General features: G+C 44.4%; 1 protein-coding gene across 6 annotated transcripts in view; it reads right to left on the bottom strand.

Annotated features, from left to right (window-relative positions):
- Positions 1–15,428, bottom strand: part of prkcz (protein kinase C, zeta) — an 84,774-nt gene that overhangs the window by 53,650 nt on the left and 15,696 nt on the right. The window contains exons 1-2 of one of the 6 annotated variants that reach the window (XM_028992604.1): positions 14,738–14,920; positions 14,319–14,437 (exon numbers count right to left, since the gene is read on the bottom strand). The exons of 4 other annotated variants lie outside the window; for them this stretch is intronic. The gene's annotated coding sequence lies outside the window, so the exon portion shown is untranslated. Of the gene's footprint in view, positions 1–14,318; positions 14,493–14,737; positions 14,921–15,428 lie in introns of those variants that run through there. One more of the 6 variants, XM_028992605.1, reaches the window with a different exon arrangement.

The following is a 15,428-nucleotide window of genomic DNA, read 5'->3' as shown; positions in this document are numbered from 1 at the left end:
GCCAGAGGGGGCGACATGCACACAGAGAAGACCTGTCTCATACAGCGACTCCTCCCTTGGTTACAACAGTATTTTTTCAATGTTTTTGCCACAAACTCTTCATCTACCATCAGCTCAGATATTTGCTTCTGGTTTTAGCATGTACATACAGTACAACATGATTTACAAATCTGGTCAGTTTAAACATTCAGGGATGAAAAAGGTAATTTATGTACAGTATCAGGTGTAAGCGCACAGCTGCTGTGTTAAAAATGGTCTCATATGCAAATAAAAACCAACGAACAATGGATATGGACAGTAGGAGAAGGGATCCTGTTACAAATCTGTATTCACGAAGTGTGTCTAAGGTGGACCTACTGGGCTCTAGAGTGCGACCTATTTCTCAATGAAGCGCTCAGGAGGAAAAAAATATCTGTAATCATGGATTAGAGCTTTAACTGGTCCAATTAAAAGTTAGCTCAACATGTAAAGCTTTTTAAATGCGCAAACCCAACATTATTGTGGTGTAGGATGTTGGCCAACATGACTGTGACAACATGCTTATCACGCTTAACGAATATTTTAAATATTATTTTTCATGGTCAAAGTTTTTTCCAGACTTTGCCAGTGCAACCAGAAGTTAATTGCCAGAATCTAGCGTTTCACCACCGTTTCACCGCTTCAGCATCCACTTTTGTGCTAATCAAAATGCTCACCTGTCCACTAATATACTATACAGTGAGTAAAATGATAGAAAAAGCACAATGCATTTATAAAACACATTACATGCAGCGATAAATGTACTGGCCCAGTGTCCCCAGGTGCCACTGGGGAACCACTAAGGAAAGAATCGTCCCACACTGCTTCCCGGGCGCCTGTCATGGCTGCCCACTGCTCACCAAGAGTGATGGTTAAAAGCAGAGGACACATTTCGTTGTGTCACCGTGTGCTGAGCTGCAGTGTTTCACAATTACAATCACTTCACTTTCACTTTTCAGCAACAGCAAACGGATAATCAGACCAAGAACTTTATGTTAATTAACAAGTCTATATTGACTATATGGACAGCGATAAAAAAAAAAGTGAACATGTAAAACTGAATTGTTAAATCCAACCAAAATTTGTTGCACCTAACGTTTGTGCTGGTGCACCTAAGAAAAAGGTAGGTGCCCCAGTGCAGCCAGTGCAAAAAGTTAGTCTAGAGCCCTGACCTAATAAACTGCAAGGAGAATAAACTATGATGCACTGCAGTTGTTGTAGATGTTAATAAGAGTGAACTGAAGACGGCTTTTTACATCGACTCACATTTATGACCGTTTTATTACAGAAATGAATGCACTGTCACTGAATTAAAGTGACCATTCATAATACCAGCCGTGATCTGTGAGCAGAACTCTTTGGATGTCACGGCAAGTAAAATGAAATGATTATCTTGGCCTTTTTAGGCCGCCGCAGCAAGTGTGATTTATTCGAGTGGGACAATGGATTAAATTAAAATTACAATCAGGCAGCGAAGTTGTTTGTCTTGGGCCTAATTAAAGAACATCTAGCAGTAATAATATTGTTATGATGCTGAGAAGGTGGGAGAAATCCGGAAATTATTTTGCTGCTTGCTGACAGAAGACCGGAGCGGCGCTGTAGACGCTATAAACATATCAGGAGTTTTCCTCACACTCTAAGATTTCATATAATAAATTCCGCAGCCATAAATGAAAAATGACATTCAGCGTTGAGAAAAATATCACAGGAGCCTCGTTTTTTGGCAACAAGACCAACAAGACCAGGACCTACTAAGAGCCAGTTGTACGTTTCCAAAACGTAAACTCCTGCAAAATGGCGTTTAATATCACCATACCAAAAAGCCAAATGACCCCACAGCAGCACCTGTCTTCCGATTATATTCCAAACTACAGACGGGACTCCTGCCACCAGGTAAACACTGCACCACACTAATGAAAGACAGAAGGCGGTAACCAACTGCGTTGTAAATCAGTGGTGCTTAATGAAATTAAGGGTACGGGTATGGGTACGGGTACACAGGCATCAGAGCTGGGCCATGGTCAACAAAAAGGTGACATTTTCTTTGAAATCATGTGAATGGCTGGGTGATGGCCCCATGATGGCACCATGAGTAGAAGGCAAGACGGTAGATGCAAGAGGCAGCAACGGTGGTGCAGTGTTCTAGTGTGGGCTTGGGGAACCTGATCCATGTATGGTCGGAGTGGGTGCAGGTTTTTGTTGACCTTGACGACCTTCCAATCTGCCACTAACAGAGGCTCCTCCCATGGTTCTATGCACCATTATTGTTGGTTCAGTGAGCTCAAAAACCCGCACCAACACACCAGCCCTCCATGGATCAGGTTCCACGTCCCTGTTCAACTGGGTATCCTTGGGCCCTACATTCACATAGATGTAACTATGTGAATGTTAATGTTAAACCACCCTTCTCCTTCAGATCAGATCTTTTATTGGTCTGTTTCAGGAACTCAACAATGCATTGCTGTTTTTAACTGGTTATTAATTAGATGAGAGACATGCTCCGAATGGAACAAAATGAACTAAATAAATAAATAAATTGACTGTAGGCGACTCGTAAACTTCCTCATGGTCGCTGAGCATACAAGGGAAAGAATGCACTAGCCCGACGTGCTTGTTCTTGAAACAACAGTATTTCAAACATTAAAACACATCTCCATGACCCTGTTAAATGCGTTCAGCAAGGTATGCTTCCCCATCACCCGCTCATCACTTCCCGTCCCAGCTCACATGACCCAATGAACACACCCTTACAAACACCACCCATTCCAGTCCCCTACATTCACCTTAAATCCCTGATAACTACGTGTAAAATTAGTCCAGCATCCTTCCGAGGTCCAAGAGGGCTGCTACCAGAAACTAACTCTTCACTGAGACTGAGCAAGGCTTCCGACTGGCGTTGAGCTGAAGTATGAACGGGGAAGGAAACGGGCCCACTGACAGCAGGCTTCATATTTCAACACAGGCAAGCATTTCTCCCGTGGGAAAGGGTGCACCGTCAGTGGAGATGTACTTTTTCAACCATGTAAGCACAGTGAGGACTGAAAATGCTGAATGTGGAGGAAGAGGAATAGTATGCTGTTACGGTGGACTGGACAGGGTGCAGAAGACATAATCTACTATATCTGTTTTTAAAGAGACACGGAAAGGGGGCACTGGTGTGGAATATCCATGTCAATGGGAAGGGGATGTCAGGGAAAACACAGGAGCAAAGATTTTGACTTCAAATATGATGCAAGCCAGAGAGCAAATGAGAAATGAGAGGGAAGAATTTGACTGGCTGTGATTCGGTAAATCATGAAGGTGTCTGCATGTGCATGTGATCGCTTCCCTGAGACCTATGACCTATGACCTATCACGCGTAGCGCTTTAGATCTACATCCCCCCAGCCCAGCCAGGGCTGCTACACGACAGGACAATTTAACGCTCACACACACAATCCGGCCTGACTGAGCCACACAGAAGTAGGCCTGCATTACAGAGAGCATACACACAAAAAGAAACACACTCATCTCCATAGTTCATGCCGAGACAAACCATAACCGGACAGAACGCACACACTCACACACACATCATGACATATCATTCAGCCTGCCATGAACTGGGACGCTTAATATAATGTCATAAAGAGCAACACACACACACATACAAACAAACTGGGCACAGTCTGTTTTCTATGCAACGACTTACAATGCAAATCAGCAACATTAATCACCAGATGGGTGTGTATCAAACCGCTTAATGCGAAAGTGGTTCACGTAAGATTTATTTACTTGTTGATAATTCACATGCAAGTCATAATGCAGCCGAGGCAATCTAAGTAACCATAACAACAAAGTCTTTACCAGCTAATATTAATAAACATAAGCAAAGTAAGCATAGTATGGGTGGAACAACCCACCCTGGTGTCTGCGTCAGAAGATTTTAATAAGTGAAGGAGAGCTGGATAAAGCATGTAATCTTGAATTACCTCTTATTTGATCTTGGCTACACATTCATCAGTGATATTAAGGGATCGTTCTATTATACTGATGTCAGCAAAAGAAGCTCAATTCAACAATGTCAGCAAAAAACTGTTCTGATCTTCAAAGCTGCTTTGAAGCGTTAATAAACCCAATGGGGCTGATTCCGAGTTCTGTAAGTCCATGCTATGAGTGATGCGCCCAGCTGAGGTCACAGCACTTCCTGTAGTGCACAGAGGGAAGAGGGAGAGGACAAGGGTTGGTCTCCCTGTGAAAAGACCCTGTCACTGCCCTCCCAAGACCAGCCTCCCCCAAGACACAAGTCAGACGGCCCAACAATGAATCATTCTCCTGCCACTGAGAGCAGCCACTGTGTGAGATGTTCCACAATGGGCCTCCATTGTAGTAGCACACAGATAACCATTCCTGAGAATACCTGACTGAGGTCTGAGGATTCAGTACGATCATTGTTTTTACATTGTTTTACGTATTTACATACATAAGGTGCAAATTCTGCAGCACACAGTGCACAATAAACTGGACAATCAACCAGATGACCCACAAGTGTGGAGACCACTCTTCTAAATCCTGCAATAAAGGAGCCATACAATTAACCCTATGAATCCTTCTAAAATCCACAATCACCATCCTCTGCAGAATGGTTAAGCCTCACATGCATAAGTGGGTCAATGATCAGGTAGTGTAATGTTATTGCAATGCCTTTGAAATAAAATGTTATAAATTCCACATGCAAAAGTCCCATTTGTCATGTCTTTCAATTTTTTTAAATATTTTTTTCTACAGCTTAAAAAGTATATATACACAAACATGCACAGACACACACACACACACACACACACACACACACAGATACACATACATATTTTATATAACTAGTCCACTGTAACACAGCCACTGGGGACACATGTGACCGTGCGTTTTTGGTGCAGGACCCAAGCCTGTGTAAATGGGGAGGGCTTCGTCAGGAAGGGCATTCAGCGTAAAACTTGCCTTTTGTCTTTGCGCGGACAACCAGGTCAGTTGGTGGTCCGCTGTGGCGTCCTCTAACAGGAGAAGCCGAAATGAGACGACAACATTATTTCTTTACTGTGGCATATAATTCTTATCAACAGTAAAATATGACTTATGTATAACAACACAAGCACATGATTCTAATGCGAGTTATTTTTGACCCACTTATGGAACAGTGCAAGGTCCATTCACTCATGCATCTAGTGGTTACACCCTTAAAAAGAAAGAAGTTTTGTGGAATGTAACAAGCCTTTTTTTTCTTTCAAAGTAAAATATAAGGCATACTCTGTTTGGCCTCGATAAGGACATGGAGCTGCAGCTTGCAAGCTTGAAATTCCAAAGTTTCTATTCCAAACAGGCCAGAAGAGCGTACATGGTCTGCCTTATCGACGGCTTATCTGAAACACTCAGCTAAGGTTTATCCTGTCTATAAAAGCTGAATGGATTTGACAACAGCAACCTTTTTTAAAATAGACTAAGTGTGTGACGTTTATCGGGCGCGGCACAGGCTCAAAATTAACCACCTGGAGAGACGTGACAGCTCATCTCTCGCTCAGGACGTGCTAATCATCTCACCTGTACAGAACAAATCAACGTTTATTTATCATGTACATCATCATGTACATCTCTCTATTACAAAAAGGTTACAGTTCACTTGGTCAGCAAATGAATCACAATGTGCTTCATGTGAGCACAGTCAGAATTGATTTAATAGCAAAAAAGGTGTTTAATGGGATATGCTTTAGACATTTTGCATCTGAAGTAGCCAGATTATTCTCAACACAACAGAGATCTGAAGTTCTGTTGTATTTACAGTGTATCCAAGTCAACTGCATGTATTTATATATTTTCATATCTAAATACATATATATTAATACGTGGGCAGTGGTGGCCTAGCGGGTAAGGAAATGGACCCATGGAGGGTTGCTGTTTCCCAAACCGTACCAAATCCCAAAAGTACCGTCCCCACACACGGACGCCTTTCGTGGCTGCGCACTGCTCACCAACAGTGATGGTTAAAAGCAGAGGACTCATTTCGTTGTGTGTACCGTGTGCTGTGCTGTGTATCACAATGACAATCACTTCACTTTCACTTTATTTCATGTATTTCAATCTCAATGAAAAGTAAGTGCTTTGGGACAATTTCTGTGTAACTCTGAGTATATTTAGAGTTATGAGTAGCTATGTTAGCTTTACACAGTTCCTCTTAGCAACCATCTAGAAAACAATAACTTCTGTATCTAGTTAGAACATGACCATTGGTGCAAATATTGATTCTACTTGTTATGAGAAAAAGTAATTTGGCAATCTGTGTTCAATACTGATCAGTACAATGTGTGTGGGAGGAGGCAGTCCGCGTCTAGCCACACAGATACACATCTGTCCTGCTTATCAATTGCATGGAATTATAGAAATTATATTTAAACACATACATGACTGTATATGGCTCTATAACCTTCCGTGTTCTTGCTGCCACTGTTGCAGTTCTATCTGGGCTACAGTCGTACCCTCTGCCTTCGTACAATAAGGAGTTATGAAGCCATTAAATTTACACAAATTGAACATGAGACTGGGCCAATGAGGAGAATCTTGTTCAAGCATAAGGCTAATATGGCTAAAGGGCACAGTTGCTAAGTGAGCTAATAGCTAACTGCTAATGCTACCCTGAGGGGGGAAGGCTGTGCCCTGAGAATAGAAAGTCTTCTTAACGAACCTCATACTAATATAGTCCTTGTCTGTTTCACAACCGCCGCAAACCACAATTTACAGGGGTGAGGGTCTTTTGTGGTAACGGCTTCCTTAGAAAAAGCACTTTAGAAATGAAATTGTTATGAGGGACTAAGTCGTCCTGGGAAAACCTCTGGGGGCATTTTGAGGCCGTTCAAAAGAACTGGGCCTCGCTGTCTCATCCCTGGACTCGGGACGCGGGAGCTCCAGGCCCCCAGAACTGACACGAATCCCTTCACAGCGAGCTTTATGTGAACACAACAAAAGGCGCTGAAGGGCGACTGGCTGTCTCCCTCATTTCAAGGTGAAACATCAAGCTGGCCGTCGCATTTGTCACTGCTGCTCGTGGTGGTCTTCTTTCAGCTCCCTACTTGTCTCGTTTCTCAGAAGGGGGATACAATGAACCCCTTTGCTTCGTTTGTTTCACCCTCGTCTTTCCAATGCCACCTTCACAACAGCGGTCTTCTGATCTGAACTAATTTTGAAAGGACCGCATTTGCGTATTTCTGAATTTTTAGGCTAGAGGAAGGGTACAACAAGGACAGGAGAGAAAAAATCCTGGCACGATGATTTTTAAAAAAGTCGTGACAGAGTGCAGAGAGAGTCAAGCGCATCTATTTTAAAGCCCTATGACAAATGTGTAATAACAACATGTTAATCTGTGTGTCTCATAAGCGACACCATCCACCACAGACAGAAACCTCACTAAATCAGACTAAATGCACGACTGTGTGCACCTATCACTTCAGCACATTATGCATACAATGAGTAATATGCATAGATTATATAACATACACAGATTTCAAACAATAAAGTGTTAACTCATACTGAAGGGGGGGTGGCATATGATCAATAGAAACCCAATCCTCCAAAAGCAATCTTACTCTTAAAAGCTCAGTGAAAAACTGCCCCTGACGCCAGCCCCTTTTCCTGCCCCTAATTCGAGAGTTTAATGCTTTGATCTGCATATTTCAGCTTATTCCAGCAAGGTGACAAGTCACTCACCATAGAGTGGGTGTTAGTGGGTCTTAAAGGACTTTAAAATGGTTGCTACCTGTCAGGGATTTTTCAGGGGTTGGCCGAAGAAAGATATAATTCCATTCCTCAATCCCAACATTTCCTCACTCCAAAAACATCACCTCTCATTTCACCCTATGCAATAATGTGCAGACCAAAAAAATGAAGAGCAAATAATAATGAGAGTAATTATGCATGTCTATCAGCATGAGTGGCAACGTTAATCATGTCTAAATTCAAAATGATGTCTATAATGCATTCAGTGTATAATTACTGGAGTAATATTGAATTGGGTTTTATTTAATGTAGTTTATTGTCTCCTGCACTGTGTACATTGCAAATACATTTAGCATCAACTGCAAAAAAAACAATTATTATTTTTTCTCATACATTAATTATGCATTAATACTGCATTTGTAGGTTAAATATGCATGACGTTGTTGTATGTGAGTATTGTGTTAATGTAATTCCATTCATTAATGAAACTGACAAGTGTGTAACTGAATACTATACTGGCTAATTGCTCTGAACAAAGGCAGCTTAATATGCAGCACATTCATTTCAAGAAATTGTCTATTTAATAAATGCTATTATTGCAAAATCTCTACGTATATGTATTTCTAGGGCATGTGGCCCCGCCTAGAGAGCAACGTGTACACAGCTAAAGCATCCACTCCAGCACGTTTTCAAAAAGGGCTGGTGACCTACTCTGCAGTTGTCACGTCCATGCGGGCATGACGCGGCGGGTGAACGGAGAGGAGGACGTGGAGTGACAAGGAATGACGAGGAATGAAGGACGCTTTCACCTGACATCACGGAACAGGGGTTTAATGGTGAAGCACAGGACAGGGGAGACATCCGAGACGTAGACACTGGTGAACACGGAACATAACTTCAAAGACCTGACAGCGGACAGAAACGAACAGGGCAGCTTTATACAATTAACACAGGTGAAAACGATTAGGAAACATTTCACAGGACAACAATGAAACTCCGGTCCGGATCCTGGACCGGAGTAACCCCCATTTCGGACCGGATCCTGACAGAATCCCCCCTTTTATGGCACGACACCTGGCGGGCCAGACGGAGCAGTCCATGAAGGAGGGGGGAAAAAAAAAAAAGTCCATACACAGAGTCTGAATGGCTCGAGTGGAACAGAATCGACTCCAGGAGAGAAAAGATGATTAACAGGGAGGAATGATAAATGACTGAATGAATGAATGAATGGTCCGGTATTCACGATGGACGAGCGGCGGTTCTGCAGCGCTGACGGCTTCGGGCCAGTGTGGTACCGGCACCTCGTCCGCCGTCCACATGCGTCCGCCGCTCCCTGTCAGTCCCCGGCTCGCCCCGCTGAATGGCCGCTCCTCACCTTCAACGCCGCCAGACACGGGACTGAGAGGCAGGGGTCGGGACCCTGCTGAATGAAGCCATGGAAGGCCAGGGACAAGGAAGCTGGCGGCGTCCTCCCGGCGAGTCGCGGCTCCTCCGATCAGCGGGGCTGCGTCAGGTGGCGTCCAAATGTGGTTCAGGTCTTTCTGTCACGTCCATGCGGGCATGACGCGGCGGGTGAACGGAGAGGAGGACGTGGAGTGACAAGGAATGACGAGGAATGAAGGACGCTTTCACCTGACATCACGGAACAGGGGTTTAATGGTGAAGCACAGGACAGGGGAGACATCCGAGACGTAGACACTGGTGAACACGGAACATAACTTCAAAGACCTGACAGCGGACAGAAACGAACAGGGCAGCTTTATACAATTAACACAGGTGAAAACGATTAGGAAACATTTCACAGGACAACAATGAAACTCCGGTCCGGATCCTGGACCGGAGTAACCCCCATTTCGGACCGGATCCTGACAGAATCCCCCCTTTTATGGCACGACACCTGGCGGGCCAGACGGAGCAGTCCATGAAGGAGGGGGGAAAAAAAAAAAGTCCATACACAGAGTCTGAATGGCTCGAGTGGAACAGAATCGACTCCAGGAGAGAAAAGATGATTAACAGGGAGGAATGATAAATGACTGAATGAATGAATGAATGGTCCGGTATTCACGATGGACGAGCGGCGGTTCTGCAGCGCTGACGGCTTCGGGCCAGTGTGGTACCGGCACCTCGTCCGCCGTCCACATGCGTCCGCCGCTCCCTGTCAGTCCCCGGCTCGCCCCGCTGAATGGCCGCTCCTCACCTTCAACGCCGCCAGACACGGGACTGAGAGGCAGGGGTCGGGACCCTGCTGAATGAAGCCATGGAAGGCCAGGGACAAGGAAGCTGGCGGCGTCCTCCCGGCGAGTCGCGGCTCCTCCGATCAGCGGGGCTGCGTCAGGTGGCGTCCAAATGTGGTTCAGGTCTTTCTGTCACGTCCATGCGGGCATGACGCGGCGGGTGAACGGAGAGGAGGACGTGGAGTGACAAGGAATGACGAGGAATGAAGGACGCTTTCACCTGACATCACGGAACAGGGGTTTAATGGTGAAGCACAGGACAGGGGAGACATCCGAGACGTAGACACTGGTGAACACGGAACATAACTTCAAAGACCTGACAGCGGACAGAAACGAACAGGGCAGCTTTATACAATTAACACAGGTGAAAACGATTAGGAAACATTTCACAGGACAACAATGAAACTCCGGTCCGGATCCTGGACCGGAGTAACCCCCATTTCGGACCGGATCCTGACAGCAGTGTGCAGCATACAGCGAGTGCAGTGACCGCATCAGCCTTTGCCGGAGGATTTATGTCTGAATAAACATCTCACAAACAGGAATACCCAGCAGCTCACAAGATGCCCGCCTGAACTCATCTGCGTTAATACACACACACACACACATACACATACAAGCACACACAGCTTTAAAAAAATAAGGCTGCAGCACCGATCTGCAGTTTCAGGGACCGGGTGCTCAGCCACTGGTTTGTTATTAGGTCCCTGCACCATACTGGATGCTCACCAATTCAATGTGAAAGTAGTGGGTTGCAAATATAATCTCTCCCAAAACAGCAAGCCTCAGAACTGTAAAGATGCATGCACAGAAATGCACACACATATGTACACCAGACACAAATAAACAGACGGTTTGCTTGACCTGACAGACAGAACCCATTGCTTTCAAACCACATGATTTTATTAGAACAGCCTCAAATGAGTTCTTGTCTGGCCATAGTCCTGACTTCATTGTCAAGCTGTGTGTGTGCGTGTGTGTGTTTGCGGTCAGAGAGGGCTCGTAAATAAGTCATCGTTTTTACGCTGATTTCATGGGTATTGACAGCTGGCTCTCCTCTGCGTGACTCCCATCCAGCCACTCACAACAAGCCTTTCTTCCTGGTTTAGTGATACAGCCAATGGGAGCCCTACATGCAACTCACCCCACCCACTTTCACCCAAACCCAGAGCCAATGAAGTCTGCCACTTAAGCCTGGGGGAGGGGAGGGGTCTGCTCACAGCAGCAGAGATTTGTTTAAAGGTCCATACACCCGATCCTGAACAGACCCGGATATTGGGCAGGCAAATCGGTAATGCCACGAGACTCCAGTTCAGCCCTGCTGACCAGCCAAACGTAAAATGAACAATAGACAGTGGTGGATGATTTACGATCAGAAAGTAAGATATCTTTCTCAGTTGCATCTACTTAAAAAGAAAAATATGAGGTGGATAAAAATGGAGCAGTCCCAGTATCCAGACTAAGATTTTGTTTCAGCCTACCAGTAAGTAGTGAGTCCATGACAGGAACGAAAATCTGAATGGGTTGAAACCAAAATCTCCATGTGATTTAATGTGTTCTGAGAATTAAATAAATCATGTTACCATTAGGGCTGGATGTGATCTATGACATCATCAAATTTCATTATTTCTTTATAATTTAGCAGGTCCATGTGTTTGTGTCTGATCATATTGATAATAACACTACTAATGTATTGTCAAGCCTAACTTACTCTAGTGGCATAATGTATGGGTGGTAGTAGTCTAGTGGGTAACACTCCTTCTCTACAATATCAGACGAATCCGCCCTTATCTGTCAACCCAGGCCACCCAACTACTGGTTCAGTCCTTAGTAATCTCACGACTGGACTACTGTAACTCCCTTCTAGCTGGTCTACCACTATGTACCATCCGACCTCTACAACTAATACAAAATGCAGCAGCACGACTGATCTTCAACCTTCCCAAATTCTCCCATACCGCCCCTCTGCTACATTCCCTCCACTGGCTCCCAGTAGCTGCACGCATCAGATTCAAAATACTGATGCTGGCCTACAAAGCCAAACATGGAGTAGCACCATCCTACCTCACAGCCCTTATTACACCTCACACTGCACCTCGTATACTCCGAGCCTCCAGTACTGAAGGTACCTCCATCTTTGAAGGTAAAAGGAAGACGCTCATCTAGACTCTTCTCCGTCTTGGCCCCTCGGTGGTGGAATGAACTTCCCCTCGAGGTCAGAACAGCTCAGTCACTGAGTATTTTCAAACGACAGCTCAAGACCTTCCTCTTTAAAGAATATTTAGATAAAATTGTAATTTTCTTGTTGTCGAACTTTGTGTACAGAATCTACAACAGAGTGAATAAAATAGATGTATTCATAGTTGGGGGTCCTAGTGAACCGGAAGTGATCTCTTCATCGATGGTAACTTGAAAGCAAGTTGTAAGTTGCTCTGGATAAGGGCGTCTGCCAAATGCCATAAATGTAAATGTAACACACTCACCTAAGAACCAGACAACCACAAAGACGCAGGTTCAAACCCCACTTATTACCATTGTGTCCCTGCGCAAGACACTCAACCCTGAGTGTGTCCAGGGGGACTGTCCCTGTAACTACTGATTGTAAGTCACTCTGGATAAGGGCATCTGATAAATGCCAAACAGTACAGTATAGTATTTCTATAATAATCACAAATTAAAGGCCACTGTGACACTCCCTGGTTAAAGAAAAGATCACTGACTCTCTGTCCTGTATTAAATGTATAATGGTTGCCTGTGATGACACCTATGAGAACAACATTATGATTCCCCATATCTGATTAAAAAAAACGTTAATCTAGTCCTGGTGACTTTCACAATATCAATACATTAAAGCCCTTAAGCAAGCTTTCAGGGTTTGATAATAGGACACCGAGCGAAAGTCTTAGTCAGTTGTGAAAATACTCTGGGTTTTATCAAAAGTATAGATATCAAAATGCTAAACATTGACATAACCATTTGATTTCAGAAACACTGTTTATGCAGAGGTATGCTAGAAAAATTTCAGACCAATGTAAACACATTGGTGACAACCTTTAAGCAAATGTCTACAGATCCAGTACAGTAAAACAATACTGTACTGGAGCTAAGTTAACATCAGCAGGGGAGCAGAGGTGAGGAGACTATATGTCTCGTTCTCTCTGGATGTAATGTAAATTAAAAAATGTAATGCTGCAATGAACTGTAGGTAAATAAATATTTCACTATACACTCTCTGGTTGAAAAGATGGAGGCACAAATGCTCGACATTGAGTGAAAATTGTGAGTATTTAATAAAAGAAACGAAATGAAAAGGCGCCATGACAGCTTTCAAATCAAAATACATGTAGCACACAGGAAACAAAGCACGACAGTGTGTGTGTGTCTTTCTGGTCCACTTTTACAGGGTCCTGATCACCCGAGCTCATGTGAACGGGTGCCACCTGGGTGAGCCATCACAATAATGGTGCCTGAAATATATGCGGTGTGCCGTAGGTGATTAGACGAGTTGGTTCAGTTAAAGCTAGAGCAAACAATAAACCCAGCAAAATGATGTTGTGCAGCAGACCAAGAGATGAAAGCCCCAGATGCTATTCATCTTTGCAGGCCATCCAGATCTACAACCACAGCCTGATGCTATAATGTCCACTGCCCCCTCATCACTGCCTACTTTCTCAGTACCAATGCCTGGAGCTCTGTTAGGTGGTGGAAGGTCAGACGCGCCGTGCAGAAACAGGAGGACCGGCCGGTGCCAGGGACAGAGAAACTCTGACTCACAGCAGTGCTAAAGACACAGGTTCTCACCATGGTGACCGGTCAGAAATATCCAAATATTTGTTGGCCATCTTATCATGGCCTGATTAGAAGATGCCAAATTTGTTCTAGCAGGCAAATCCAATGCCAAGTCAAACTGGAGCATTTCTCCATGTGACTCCCCACAGCCCACAAGGTCAGAAGGTCAGCATTTTTATTTATGAAGTACAGGTTCATGTCCAAAATGCTTATCTAAAATGTGAGAGATATATAACTGTCAGGTATCTCACAAGCAGTCAGACAAAAACTGACAAGCTGACAAGAGGCTGACAGACAGGACACCAAACTGGAATACAGACAGAACAACCGATTTGTGGAATGTGTGTATCTTGCCCCCCTTGCTCTGCTCTCTCCAAGATATGGCAGCCCCTGGTGACAGACTGCAACACAAATGCAGCAGTATTTCCACAGCACCAAAATCGATCTCTCTCTCCCCGTGGTACAGCGGGAGGATCTAGTGTAGGCACCCCGATGCTAAAAATAGCCTGTACGCCTCTTTGGGTGCTGTATCACTAATGCCTACCTTACTGCATGACCAAGCAGCTTCCCTGTCCTCTCTTCTGCTCTGTTTTGCTGCTCTGGGGGACGGCCTAGTTCGTCTGTCATGGCCTGATGATGCTGCTAGATGGTCTGGGATGTGGTCTGCACAGTGGGAAGGGAATTACTCTAAGTTACGGAGTACATCATCCGTTCACGTGCAGTGACGGGCCGGTACGATGATAGAGTACAACAGAACCCAACACTGTACAAATTCCATGAAATAAAGAGCGAGACATATTTGCAGGTGTATGGACTACTAATTTCTAGGTTTAAACTGAGATAGTTTTGCTACAACGGCGAAAACAGCTAAGTGTCTTGCCGAGGCAAATCAGAAACTGGACTCAGAAACTACAAAAAAACATAAATACATTTTGCACCCAATTATGCATAAAACCTAATTACCTCTCATTATAGCAGCAGATAAAGCGCTGCGGCGTAGGCCGTGCAGAAGCACAGCTCTGGGTTCACGAGGTGTCATTAGCGCCTCGGAGATTCGGTCGCACATCTTCAGTAACCAAGCCAATTAGCATCCTATTTCAGCAACCCGGAGTGCGAGTTTCATCGCTGAACGCTGCGACAACGTCAGCTCGTGTTCGCCTAGAGACAGGTGACAAATTAAAAGCAGAGTTATCGAGTGGGGAAACTCATGTTTGCCAGCACAGGCTGGGCAGATCAATAAAAATGGATCGTGTGCGATCGCCTGTACCCCACGATGGAACCCATTCTTGGAGTGGACGTCCCCTTATCTGCAGAGCATCAGCACAGTCTATTCAATTAAAATATATATATATATATTCAATTAAAATATATATATATTGTGGAATGTGTGTGTGTGTGTGTGTGTGTGTGTGTGTGTGTGTGTGTGTGTGTGTGTGTGTGTGTATATATATATATATATATATATATATATATATCCCTGAAGGTTAATGACTCTCGGACTGCAAGAGCAGGATGTGCTGAGCATATGCCAACAACAGAACTCTTCTTTTTTTAAAAAGATGTCTGGCCCCAGACCTGCTCAGAATGAGCAGCGTGCGGCCGCAGTAAATGACCCGAGAAAAACACAGCCATTACCTACTTCAGCCTGACTCCG

Source organism: Denticeps clupeoides, chromosome 10, assembly GCF_900700375.1.
Source record: "Denticeps clupeoides chromosome 10, fDenClu1.1, whole genome shotgun sequence".
Classification (NCBI taxonomy): Eukaryota; Metazoa; Chordata; class Actinopteri; order Clupeiformes; family Denticipitidae; genus Denticeps; species Denticeps clupeoides.
The sequence above is the reverse complement of the archived record's forward strand: the minus strand, read 5'-3'. Positions and strand labels throughout refer to the sequence as shown.